Genomic DNA, 14110 nt, shown 5'->3' on the forward strand with positions numbered 1-14110 from the left:
GCTCTCCTCCTCCACCCCATACCTGATAGGGTGGCCTCACCTTATTTAGAAGGCTACAGAAAAAGGTGAAGCCCACCTTTCACACCTCCGGCAAACTACCCAAGACCTGACGAGAGATCTCTCTCCCTCTTTTTTTGGGCATAGGCCACCGCTTTGTTTTACGCGGATTCTTTCCATTGCCCTATGGTAAAGGTGCATTCCCTCTTCCGTTAGTTGTTTCAATTTTGAATGTAAGTGAAAGCGTGGTTACGGGTTTCCTTTTCTATCCCCATCGAATCGTACATCTCTTTTTTGAGACTCGGGGACAGGGACTCAGAGGGATAAAATGTGTGACTTGCCAATGTCAAAGCTGTTTCTTCTTTGTTTTCGAATCCAGACTAAGGTCCGTCCGATCGAGGTTATCTTCTTCCTTGTCTAGGATAATTTCCCTAGCCCCTTTAGTGAGGTACCTTAACCTTGCATTAGATTAGCTTTCGAAGTGTTGTAAGGTGCATTTGCTTTAGCTTGAGTGCTTCCATGCTTGCTTCCCGTCTATTCCCTCTTAGTCCGTCTAGTAGATCGAGTTCATGTGCTTTATGGTATATCTTCATCCCCCGATGGTCGTATTGTGGTAAGGTTTCATTTTATTCTTTATTTTAAAAAACTTATCTTTCCCTCTATCCCGCCAGCCAGCCTACTTGACTTATTCCGCCCATTACTACCGTACTGTACTATCCCGTCTTCCGTAAAAGCGAAGGCTTCAGGTCTATCCCCATTGCAAACTTTCTTTGTTGTGGAAGGGGCTATTGCCTTTTTTTTTACTAGTTTTTATAATCTCTTAGTCCGGCTATTACGTATATACCGTAGTCCCTATGTCTCATGCTGGCCCTTTCGTCCTAGCCCTTTTTCCATTCCGTAAGCATTCCAATCCAAACCCTACCCTTGTAGGAAGGAAGGCTTACTGCTTTTTGGTTGTTGCAAGGGTCGATGTAATTGAGGGTTGTCTGCTACTAGCCTGTGTAATAGTAAGTACTAGCCCCCAGGGGCTTATCTTCTTATAGCATCCCCCGTAGCGGAGAGGGGACCATTTCCTTTGCTTTGAATCAATCCTATCATTCATCAGTAGGGGCCTAATGCCAGTCTTCGAGGCAGGCGAATCGGACTAAAAGGAATAGGTTTCCTATCCCCTAGGTGGCAGAGCAGCCTTTAGAGTTTAGAGTAGAGCTCACTTCCCCACTCGGTTCCTAATCTGTGGATTACTAAAAGACTCCCGATACCGGACATTACGCAACTGATTGGACCCCTTTGGCTTGGCTATTCTGGGCCTTCTTCTATTCGTACCTGCTTCCGTTTCTGCCCCCGCCATTAAAGCTTTCTGGTCCAGGCCTCAGGCACAGACCTGAAACTTGACTGATACGCAAAACTAAATGAAGCACAAAAGTAACATCCATCCATATAATAGATATATGGGAATAACCCCTGTTCGTAAACCCTGTTGTCTTAGTCTTCCTTAAACGAGTGAAACGCTCTAAAGAGTAGCCTACGGGAGATAGCTATCTCTTTTCTATCTTCTTAATAACAAGCACATAAGCAGGAAAGCTAGCCACCCCGATTCCTTCTTACTTCACTTTCGGCAGTGTCCATACGTTCCGGCGTGGTGCAAGAGAAAGAAAGTCTTGTTTCAATCAAAGTATTCCCTTTCATGAGATCAGTAGTTGGTGGAATTCTTACTTAAAAGTATTTCCGCTGTTTTGGGAGAGCACAAAAGCTGATTGATTAGGAAAGAGCTGCTAAGAGGGATGACTCGCCCTTAGCCCTTGTCTAAAAAAAACCTAGCAAACAGACCGTTGTAAACCAGGTGAACTAGAGCGAACAGGAGAAGCAAGCAAATAGCATTTGGCCTCTTAACCAATCCACCTCTAGCAGTGAAAGGCTGGTATTCCGATCTTTGATCCGCCGATTCAGGAGCGATTGAAGCGAATACAATAATAGAATGCAAGGAAGGGTTCCCCCAGGAAAGGCAGGCATCTCGACTGCTTCCAAAAGAAGGTCATCGACCAGTAATGCGACTTGTAGAAGACTCCCTACCTATACCTAGCGGAGTTGGTTGGCACTAATAAGGAGAGCAGAAAGCAGCTACCGGCCATCAGGAGATCCACGACTTTCAGATCCGCATGCAAGGGAAGATCCGCTTATTCTTTGAGATGACAAAGCTCCCCAACGCAAATTGCCGAATCAACACCAGGCAGTATAGGAGTGCTTTCTTTGATCGGCGTTCCCCAGACCAGAACTGAAAGGACATACCAGCCCCCGATTATCGGGCATTCCTTCATGTCGGGAGGAGGTACCGGTTGGAGGAGAAGATAAGGACAGCTTTCTTCCATTCCACTCTTGCTCCAATCCCAATAGTCTGAGATTGAAGATGATGTCAACAGTTAGCCAAGAAGGTTTATGGCAAACTGGAAGGAGTTTTTAGAGATAAATGATCTACCTTAGGTAATGCTTTGCTTTCAGTGGGAACCGGTGGAGATTGAGGTGAAGGTCTTGTAGTCTCCGGATTGGTTGGAGTAGAGCTAGTAGATCGGACACCTTCGCCTACTTGAGAAGAATGCTCATCTGAAATGAGAGTCGTTGCAGCGGAGCGATTTGAGCATCATTGCTCGGTGTCACGGATTCCCCATGGTTGGCTTCCGGCTCTGCAATCAGAGGTCCTTCTATCCCATCCCGGTTAGGATTCATTTCCTCGGGTTGATGCTCTATTTCTTCTTGGTGCTCAGCCCTTGGAACTTGAACACCAATTTGTTCAGTTGTTGGAATTGGATCTGCTTCCTCAATTGGTCCCATCTGGCTTTCCTCCAAACAAAGGTGGTTGGGGTGCTGCAAGATTCGGTCAAACTTCTGTCCCTGATGTATTAGGTGCCTGTGTTAAAGTAGAAAGGTTTAAGACAGCAGTCAGAAAAGGAAAATGGAAGAAAGTAGGTAGTACCTCTCTGTTCTCTGCTGAGGAAGGCTTTTTTCAAGGTTATTCAAATGGTGAAATAACGACTATTCCTCCGGCTGGACGATAAATGCTTGCTTCAAGATCGAACAACGAATCTCATAACCAGGTTCCGAAGGTAGAACAACTTCTTCTATTGAATGGGCATCGGGTTCTTGGGCTAAAGCCCTAACAGCCTATTGATCGGGAAAGGGGAAGTTCCAATGAAAGCTTTTCAAAGGTTATACATTAGCGATTGATTTGGAGGATAGAGAATGGAGTTGGAAGGCTGTTCAGTCTTGAATCTTCCCTCCCTCACTGATTGACTCCTCCGGGAAATGTCGAATAGTAGGGACAGCGGAAGGGTGAGATTCTTTCTTCAGCGGCGGATGGAGAGGCAATTCTAACGCAACTGTTAATGGCCGAGCCTCCTCTTCTTCTTGCTGCCTTACTTGCGATACTTTAGACTTTCTACAGCAATAAAAGTGCTTGCATATAGTGGAAGGGCTTATTGCACATGAAGAAGAAAAGGAAGAAGAAGTTAGTAAGATGTGGCATTATACTGTTTTCAAATAGAATCAATAAGAAAGCAATTCCTGTAAAGCTATCGTCATTACCATCGTTGCTATTTGAGCTGTTAGCGCAATTGAAGGAGAAGATGCTCTGACTTTCTTTTGTTTTAAGGGAGCTAGGGAGTCTTTGGTACTTCCAACCAATGAGAGTCATTTCACCTATAACCTATTTTAGGAATAATACCCCAACACCTCTATCGATTGACTATCTTGATGCGGAGGGGCCGCTTCTTCATGAACCAAAAGTGATAGTTTTCCTAAACCAACAGATCCTCTTTCTCACAGCATTTTCGGAGCAGGCTCAGTGCTTTCTTTAGCCTTGGGAGAAATCGATTCGGTAGTGAGAATCGATTGAGACTTAATCATACCTGAGCCTTCTCTGACCTTCTTTGTCTGGGCAGTTAGCTATAAAAAGCAAGAAATGAGAGCTAGAACTAATGCCACGCCACGGTCTATGTCTTTTGACAAAACTTTTTTAGAGGGAACTCTAGGATGATCATCTGGTAGGTCGTCAAGGGTCTCAATAGGAATTTTGAAATCCGGTCTGCCATAAGTCAAAATTGCAATCAAGAAAGAAAGCTCTAGTTCAATTCAAATAGGTCAAGCGAAGGAGGACATAGAATAAGCTTACTATTGAAAGTGCCTTCCATTCAAGTAATGCGTCGGGCTTAAGAAAAGCAGGTTTCGGAGCTGAGATCCGGGTACACACCTGGAACAGGCCTAGGAAAGAGAGACAACGGAATCATCAAACCTATTCGTCATAAAGATATAGAAAGCAGGGAAAGGGGGCTTCTCCTCACAAGAATACACGGAATAGATAGACGCTAAACGATTCCAATCTTAAGGATCAGTTTCAAGCATAGACGCCTTCTCCACCCACAATTGGACTCAACAATCTCTTTTATCATAAGAAAGGGAACAGGGGACTTAGGGTTTCAGCGTGCCAAATCCAATCCCTTCTCCCGTAGAGTACCTGTATCCTGTCTTTCTGGCATATCTCTATTTTTGTGCCTAGACATCTTATAATGGATGCCCATTCCCGGGATTGCTGCCATGATATGGAATAGAATAGCGGACTTTCTTTCTGAGGTGTGGTCTATCCGAATAGCTAGAAGCAGAGCGGTGGGTTTCCAAGAACCGGAGATGGTCTTATCTATATACGGAACAGCACGAACAATCCTTGACCTTTCGATTGAGGGTCTTAAGCAGTGGGCTTTCCATAAGGGAGGAGGTTATTGAAAAAGGGGAAGCCCAAAAACAAAAAGAGCTTATTAGCTTTAGATTAACAATCTCCTCTTTCCTCGTGCATACAAAAATCTCGCTTCTCTTACCCCCCTCCCATCACCCCGGCATCGGATTCTCACACTCGGAGCGGCTCCCTGTGCCAACCTCGGTGAATGTCGGTCGTAGTTTCGCTTTCAAAATAAAAAATAACTTTAAGATTGGGAGCAACCTTCCTTCGTGGCTGTTGGACATCTTCCGATTCGTAAGACAAAACTTTCATATCATCTCTATAGTTCCGCTTCTTGCTCTAAAGAAAGAAAGGGTAGCGGAAAGTAATAAGTGGGATAAAGGGTCAACCAGATAGCACAATGATCCATTTCCATTCTTCCCTTCGCTGTCTTCCTTGTCTGATCGCAGTAGCTTTAGCAAGGACTATCGGATCTGACGGAAGAACCGCGAGTATGATAACAGGTAAGAATCTGGTCCTTGTAGGAAAACCTATGTTATGTTTGAACCGTTTTTGTTATGATGGTTTAGAAATACGGTGTCTTTCTTGTGTTTCTCTCCCTTCTATTTTGCATCTCCTTCTTTTTTGATTTCCTGCGCATCTATCTACTTAATCGCTTGGGTATTCATTCTTTTTGGAGATCTTGTTTTCCCCTTTCTAATTGTGGGTGTATCGGGGACTTCCGGGGAATAAAGCTCATCAAAACCTTGCCCTCGGTGGGACATTGACTTAAATCGTCCTCCAGCGGCTGAGCCGGAGCCTGCCTCCTCCACATCGGACCACCCGAAGGAGGTAGTGGATCAAGCTCTCTCGGAAGCGGAGGATAGGATTCTGTATCGATTACGCCCATTCCCTCAAGCAAATGCGGACAAGCTGCTTATGGAGGAAGCGCGAGCGATCGCTCAACTAAAAGAAAGGGCAGAAGACGAAAATAATAGACAAAAGAGCTCTACACTATCTCTTTGGTCCTTCAGTTCTTCAATCCTAGAATGGAGACTGTCGTTGAATAGATAGCGTCAGAGATTAGAGAAGATGCTCTTTCTTTGTATACGAAATTCAATTGCTTTCTTGAAATCAATAATTGATAGACAGACTAGATAAGGAAGACCCGAACAAGGACCCACTGCTTTAAAGATAGATGGGAGGATAAGGTGCTGCGCCTTAGCTATTCCGTTTTCTTTCTGGCCCCTACCTAAATAAGTGTCACTCGCCCTATCATCAATAAAATAAGGAGAGGGCTGGGCTTGAGACCCTTAAACGATAAGGTGCTTCTCTTACTTCTTTCGTTAGCGCAACGTGCGGAGCTGCTCGAGCGAAGCGAAGAGGTTACTAGTAGCTGTTACAGTCCTGTCCATGAACTCGAACTCTGAACTCTATTTCACTTCGAAGGCTTTGGCCGGTCCTTGTTTACTATTTATATTATATAACTTCATTTACAGCAATCAAACCTTTCTTCCAAACTGGAGAGCTATAGCCAAAAAGCCGAGAAACAAGAGATCGGAAGGAAGAAGGGGAACCCAATCCTTTTTTGTTGAGCCAATAGGCCCGGCCAGGGAGATCTTTTCATCAGACGTTAGGGTAGGCTAAGACGGGTCTGGTACCTTGAAAGGAAAGAGGGGAATAGCATATTAGACCGAGCCAGAGTCTGCTGTTCCTGTCCGCGATATAGCAGTTCCAACCAAGGGAAGGGAGTGAAGTTACTAGTATTCCACTAGTAACTCTCTCCCAAAGACGTCACTATAAGACTTTGGCAAGCAGGGGGTGCCCCAACATCCATCCCTATTTATTGGGAAGAGCGTCTCCGCACGTTGCGATATCGATAGAACCGAATCAACAGTGAATGAAAGACCCCATCCACTAAGGCCGACTCGAAAGGGCTCGGAATGGAATGGACTAATAGCTGCTGGACAGGTTTACTTTAGAGGCTCTCAGGTTGGCTGAGACAGGAAAGGCAGTAGCGGGAAAGAAGGGGTGGTATCGGGAGTGGCCCTATCATCCTAATAAGTAAAGGGTTCCCAAAAGAAGTCCTCTAAGGATCTGGCACGAGAAAATAGAACTAAACTAAAGTGTTCGACAAGCGTGAGTTCCCCGTAAGCCAGTGCTTCTATTCTAGCTCCTCTCCCTTACTGTCTGTTACTGTCGAGCTACTACGCTCCTTCTATTCTAGGTCTAGGGGATTCCCTTTCTTCGGAATCCAGCGCTAACAGGAAAAACGCCCTCCCTTTCAGAAACGAAAGGGTGGAAGAGCCAATTCCGAGAGACAAACCACCCTTTTGAGCCCTATTTGTTTTGTTCTTTCAGGCCTGATGAATAAGACGAGTGATTCCCTTGTCCTTGACAAAAAAAGCACGAGTCTTTCAACTCTTAATAGAAGAAGTTATTTTTTCAATCTCATTTTCCCTTGGTTCAAATACACCCGTCCTGTGCCAAATCAATCTACTTTAGAGAAATAGCCCGGATCACCAATTGCTTGAGAGTAATCCCACATCCAATAATAAATAGACGGAGACTATATAGACTAGTGTAATAAAGAAGTAGAGATCCGTGTTTGCACGGGCTGAACTAATCTCGATTGCACAAGTAAGTAAAGTACCAGCGAACGCCGGGCTCGAACGAAGGTAGGCTCTGCCTCGGCTTATGCCGGTGCAGCTTTTGATGCTTCTTTTGAGCCAACTTTTGAGTCAATTCGAGCCTTGGCCAATCCTCACTCGACAGCCTAAAGGCATGGCCTAAATCGAAAGAAAATGGCGCTATAAAATCCGCATTAGCACAAATCCGATCTTTTTGGACTCGGACAATCGGGGTATCGTTACAGCTAAATCAATCTGATCCCTACCTAGAGGATGAAAAAGCTGTAACTTTATTATATATAGTGATAGTCCAACCAAGGTTTTCTTTCAATGGTATACTCGGCCCAAGAAATGCCTGAACTTCACCAAGTTTCTTCCTTCATCTTACAGCGTACCGATAGAGCGCGATTCCGCTGGGCCACTTCCCTCCGGGCTTTCTCTGGTTTTTCCCAGCAGGGCTAGTAGCACTACGATCTATCACTATCAACTCAATTCGGTACCTCGTTCGTAACAAGGAAGAAATGGAATTCTAGTCATATCTTACGCGGTTGTCCGCCCAAGCCAAGCTTTATCGATCAATAGATATAGCTGTCAAATTCATTTCCCCTCTCCCCGATCCCTGTCTTTCGAATTCTCGTCAATTTTCGCATTGAGGGGCGCTTTTTTTTCGAAATCTCATAAGAGAAGAAAGGTCCACGTTGGGAAGTAGTACGCCTGGTTCACCAGGTTGGTTCTACCACTGCAGGCCCCTTAAATAATAGTGGCAGGATAAAGGGCGTTAGAAAGGCTAACTCGCACTCGTTTTCTTGCTAGGCCAGACTTTCACTAAAGAATGAAATAAATAGAATATAGAATGAAGGACTTCACAGACGGATTAAACTGAACATTATATTGGATTCATCCCGTTCGGGCCCGTAGGAGAGAAGAAAGAGTAGGTGAAGAAGCGGGGTAGAGTAGTTGGTTAACTCGTCAGGCTCATAATCTGAAGATTGCAGGTTCGAATCCTGCCCCCGCCATGTCTTTCTTTCTCCAAGTCTGAACTTGAACCCTAGTTTCCATCAAGCTAAGCACTAGACTCACTATACAGGAGAACCCCTAATGGAACTATTCCAGCTTCATTCAACTCAGATAAGCTAGTCTAATTCTCTCGGATCAATTCTCGATCCCAGCCGCATCTCATATAGAGAATAGATTCCCTTGAACACTATTGTGCCTCAATCAATACTTGAAGGCCTTGCTTTGAATTGGACTTGGTCTACTAATCATCCATCCAGCTCGTATCTATGAAAGGGTAATGAGAAACCAACTAAGGTAAGAGAATCAAGTCCTAGGGGAATGCGCGGGGAAAGAGCGAAGCGAAGCCACTTTACCGACTGAAAGGTACATAGTTGCTTGACCGATAGCGAGAGGAACAGACTGACTAGCTCGGAGATAAACGTATTGGAATCGTCCAAATCATCTGCCTTGAGAAATGAAAGAGAGGTCCTAATACATTTCTTAAGAAATAAGTGAGCGTAGACCCTTTCTTTTATTCTAGAAAGGGAGTTCTGCAACGAAGAAAGGAGAGGATTTGACAACTACGCTATTCAAGAGCAGGGAAGGACTAGCTTCCAGTAAAAGGTGCCGGATAGGTAGGGAACATTCCTTTCCTTGCATTGGGGGGAGAGGCCTATAGTTGTCGACTCTTCACTTCACAGCGTATCATATTACTAAAAAGCACTCAAATACGTTGTATGTAAGGGCGAGAGGGTATCAAGGAGACAACCACTGTTTACTAGCAAACATTGAAAGCAGATACCCGAATGACTCTTTGAACTGAACGACGTAATAAAGGAACTAGCGGCCATCAAAACTGAACGAGATGAGGATCAAAGAAAATCGACCTAACTGTGATAAGCAAGGTGGTTCATTTTACCATAAATGCTGAAAGAGAACAGATGAAAGTTCGCCCAATGGAAGCGAGTGACTCAAGGTATGCCATCGCTCTTATCTCTTGACCCGAGACTAGATTGGGGGGAGTTCAGTGAGCGAGGAGAAGACTCGGTAGCTGTGAAAAGAATCAATTCAATCAGCTCCAGAGCTAGGAGTTCTATGTCTCGGTTGAGGAGAGTCCGGCTCTCACATCTGAGTACCCTACTTATCCCAGCTCTAAAGGCCGCTACTGACTCGATAGCTCACAAGTTGAGTCGAGTGTGATTCTTCTTGTTCCGCTGTGAATGGTATCGTTATCGTATAAAGTGGTTATCCCAGCTTCCGTACCTTCTTCTTAGGATTCGGCTTTCACTAGACTCACTACTCTAAGTGAAGGAACCTGAGAGGAAGGGATTAATCCGATCTTGGAAGGCTTGAGGGAATCAGCGATGCCATCGATTTAGCTGTTGGAGTACGGGCATTAGTAGCATAACTAGAGCGAAGGCCATGGCATTAGATTAGGGTAATTTTATTTTAACGAATCCTAAGAAGAAGCTGCAATTGGAATGCTTTCAATGGCCAGAAGGAGTGAAAGCCCCTGTTATATGATTTAAGGTTAGGAGTTTCATTGTTAGCAAGATCCCCAGCTATAGAATTGTCGTCAACGTACTTCTTTCTGTTTCTCCCGAGATGGGAATAATAGCGTTATCTAATAAAGGAAGAGCCTACTTTCGTACTCAAGGGTTGAGACTGTCCTTCTTATGAATAGGTAGTCTCAGTACGCTAAGGAAGCTTGGTCGGGCGTAAAGCAGAAGACTTTGCTCTAGCTCAAGCCTCCCCCGATAGGGATAGGTACGAAGTTGCTGTACCGATAGGTGCTGCTGGAGAAGGAAAGAAAGAGAAAGATTACCGGTTGATCAAGTAACTTCCTACCTCTACTTATAGAAAATAAAAGCAGAGACAGACAAGAAGATGCTGATCTCTTTTATTACGCTATTTCAATTCAAGTGTCCAGTTGTTGTGCTTAGAATCGATTCTTTCTTCTTCATTCAATAGGGATCAAACTATCTCTTAAACTACCCGGTGACCGGCTTAGGCTTTGATTGAAGTTCCCAGCGTAAATAGAAAGGAGGAGATCCCACCACCCATTTCTGTACCGGTTCCGGAAGAGCGAAGAGAAAGGGGATGACGGAAGATGGCAGAGAATGTAGAAGATAGCCACAGACAAGGGCTTTCGGCAAATAAGGTGTAGGCGGAATAAGCTGTGATTGGATTGGACCAAAGAAATGCCTGTTTTTTGACACCATTGCATTGGTCCATGCCTCTCTCATTCTAAAAGTAGCTGTCTCCATCCCTTCTATGAGCAGGGCTTTGAACCTCGGATGCAACTAATCAACTTTTTTGTTCTTCTGTAAAGGAAAGGGGCTGGGAGTAACTACTATTACTACTAAGGGACCAAAAAACCTTTCTCGTCTGTCATGGAGAACCTTCCCGGGCTCTAGCTCTACCATAGACTTAGAATAAGCGGGACTAGAGGACAAAGCATCGAGAAGAAAAGCCTTAAGAGCCAAGACCTACTCCTAAATCAGCAGAACTACGGATGAAGCAATCACTCTCATCCTACAGACATCAAATAAATCGCTGTCTAAAGCCAATGATTAGCGAGCAAGCCAAGCCGCAAGGAAAGGGTCACCGAAGTAGGGGACCGCAGCTAGCGAAGTGAACCGTTAGAAACCGGGGTATAAATAACAACAAGTAAGGCATGAAAGCCAAGTGAAGTGACCAGAGGGTTAGGGTGCGGCGCCAATTCTTAATTGTGGTGTGAGGCAGTCACTTCGTCACGACGAACAAAACCAATGGCAGTAAAAGCAGATGTCTGGTCTCGGTTAAGCCCAACGCTACATGGTTATGTAGCTCTTTATTATGGGATTCAAACCCATGATACAAGAAGGTTGTATATAGATCTAGCAAATCCGTGTCTTAAGCCCACCCAGAAGGCTAGTTGGTAGAGCGATCAGTTTATCTGAATAAAGGTAGGTTCGAATCCCATTTCCTCCGGCACGGAAGTGGAACGGGCGGGCGAAATTACGTGAGAGAAAGAACCTCTTGGTGTGTGTTGGTGGAGTCCCCCGGAGGACAGAAAAGCACTACTTAGTGAGCGGAGAGCCCGTTGCGCGTTGTTTTGACCGGCCTATCTTCTTTTTATAAGCAAGCTCCCTCCGGCAGTCCCTTCCCTGGGCGGCTCTCGGTTCTTTAGCATGTTGGGAGAGGAGATTAGGCGGCAGTTGAAAGAGCTGCTCGAAAGCTTGACGAACGAAAAAAGCCCTTTCTTTTAAGTGATTAGTCAAGGGCTTTTCCCTGACTAGTCAAGTGGTAAGTAAGGTAGGGCGCTATTCGATGAAGAAAACAGAATTTAATTTAGGAAAGTGGTTCAGGTAGCTCAGCTGGTTAGAGCAAAGGACTGAAAATCCTTGTGTCATGTGGTTCGAATCCACTTCTAAGCGGGCTTATGGGTCCAAAGGACAGGTAGCCGGGAGCGAGCCGGATTTTTTTAATTCAAGTGAAAGAGGAAGCAAAAAAAATGTGAGCGCTCCTGCACTATACGGCTTTTTGGCGTCGCCCTATCTTGCTGGAGGCAGATTTTATCAAAAAAGCGGTTGATTACTCGGATTGGTTCTCGCGTCCCTATGCCCAAAAGGATGGGCGAGTTCGGTTCGAGTCTTCATCGATCGGGTGGATCTATATGCTGAGGGGGGTGAGACGAGGTGTAGCGCAGTCTGGTCAGCGCATCTGTTTTGGGTACAGAGGGCCATAGGTTCGAATCCTGTCACCTTGATGTTAAGTGCACAGCCCGGCACAGCCTAAAGAGCACCCGTAGTAAACTTTCGTTTAGAAAGATAAAAAAATAGACCGCCCTTTATCTGATCTGGGCGGGATCTAAAGCAGCATTTCTTCCAAATGTTTCGGGGGCAAGCCTTAGGTTCAATTCTTTCTTGCCTATAGTCAGTCATCTTACCTTCTTCTTATCTTAGTTAGGAGTGAAACTGCATTTAAGTAGTATCTAATTCACGTAAGAAAAGAGAATAAGTCTGCATGCTTAACAGCCTTCCTTGTCTGAATACCTTTGTAAATGTTAAAAAAAGGAGGCTCCCTCATGAAGCTAGGATTGAAGAAGCTGGTTCGATAGGACCAGGAGGAGTCTGTTTATGAAAAACCAATAGAGGTGGCCCATATGGATTAGTCCTTGCCCTTTTTCTTTACTTATCATCAGCGAAATGAGAATCCTAAGCCAGCTATTAAAACACATCACTTACGATACAAGTAAATAAGACTCATAAGCCATTGATTACACCATAGCAGGATCTTGGCAAGGATCTCCGGTGGGAATCCAATAGAGTGAAGCTGGACACAAACTTACGGAGCAGTGTACATAACAATTCCACTGGGAGTCCTCTGTATTATGACTGGTATGTGCAGTATTGTATTACTGTTATGAGACTTTTGATCGGTAAACCTTTCCGTTTAAATAGTAGGAGAAGAAAGCAATCTTGCAAGGGAAAACACATCCATCTTTTCTCTCTATTAACATTAACGTTGGCCCTATCCCTCTTAGACTGGCTTAGGATTTTCCTTAAAAATCCACTATGGCTGTATTGTATTAAGGGACTGCGCTTTAAAGGGGAAAACTCCTTTTTTGAAAGGCTTGAAAACGAGCTGGCATAGACCGGTGGTGCAAGGCCTTCGATCTAAAGGTCTTATAAAGTTCAATTCTACAAGTAAAGGAGGGGCTCTTATTGAAACCTAGGTTGGCAGTTCCCTAGCCCCCCGCCCTCCGCGATGAAGGAAGCACTCCATTTTCCCGTGATGCGAATAGCTGGAACTGGATCGAGTGGAAAAGCATCTGTTATCAATTGGGGCATGAAGGCGATTTTGCCCGTAGAAAAAAACTACCCAATGCTAACCGTAGAGAATTGATTCATCTCATTCTATGAGTCGGAAGTCACCAACCATAACTCTTAACTCTTAACTCACACATAATACATTGATCATCTAACTTCCACCAGCGATGGGCATAACAAACCATCACATCACATTGACAACAATGAGGTAATACAGTGGAAATGGAAAATAACTTTGATTCTTAATGGATTTTGGTTGGATGGGACGTTTTTATCCCTTTTACAAGTGATAAAGTATGCTTCCACTTTCTATGGAGAACATATTTGGGAGACTCCAATAGTATGCCGTGCTTCTGCTCCGGATGGACTTGAGGCCTCAACATCAAATAAATTCCTTATCTTATATAGTCATTTTTCCGTTCCTGACCCAATCCAACTCGGATCAGTTGGCAAATCGAATCCCACGGGTACTTTACTAAAAAAGGATCCCTTAAATCATACTTTATAAGATAAGGAAGGCTAGCTTCTCGAACCAGACCAGAATCTTTGAAGCTCTATGGGCAGACTTACTCTAGGTACACAGAAAGACCAATCTAAGCCAATCTCACGTCGAAACAGGGAAATTATAGCCCTGGAAAGCAGCCCACTTCGGAGTCTCTCACAGGAGAAGGACTGACCTTTTATCTAATTCCTATCGAGAAGACTCAGTAAGGGCGAGCTCTTACTTAGAGAGAGTTAGTTGGGTAGCTCGAAGATCAAGAAATCCTGAGTAAGGAGAGAGATTCTCCACACGAACGACCCGTCAGGTTAGAACTCACATTGGTGAATCGGACCTACACCTATCTTACACCAACAAGGAGTCGCTTTTGTTACGCAGTTCGAAAGCTTAAGCCTTCCTACATCTGCGGGCCCACCGGTTTAAAGAGTCCTCTATCCGGACTCCCCCTAGACCTCTCTCAGGCCTAGGGAAC

At 44.7% G+C, this 14110-nt stretch overlaps 3 non-coding genes across 3 annotated transcripts; all 3 read left to right on the forward strand.

Moving 5' to 3' along the window:
* Positions 1-8271: 8271 nt before the first annotated feature.
* Positions 8272-8345, forward strand: trnfM-1. The gene has a single exon. It is a non-coding gene; the product is annotated as a tRNA-Met (tRNA).
* A 3324-nt stretch (positions 8346-11669) lies between these two features.
* Positions 11670-11744, forward strand: trnF. The gene has a single exon. It is a non-coding gene; the product is annotated as a tRNA-Phe (tRNA).
* Positions 11745-12001: 257 nt separating this feature from the next.
* trnP lies at positions 12002-12076 on the forward strand. Its single transcript has one exon. It is a non-coding gene; the product is annotated as a tRNA-Pro (tRNA).
* The last annotated feature ends 2034 nt before the right edge of the window (positions 12077-14110 follow it).

The sequence above is a fragment of the mitochondrial genome of Phaseolus vulgaris (genome assembly GCF_051622355.1).
Source record: "Phaseolus vulgaris mitochondrion, complete genome".
Lineage (NCBI taxonomy): Eukaryota > Viridiplantae > Streptophyta > Magnoliopsida > Fabales > Fabaceae > Phaseolus > Phaseolus vulgaris.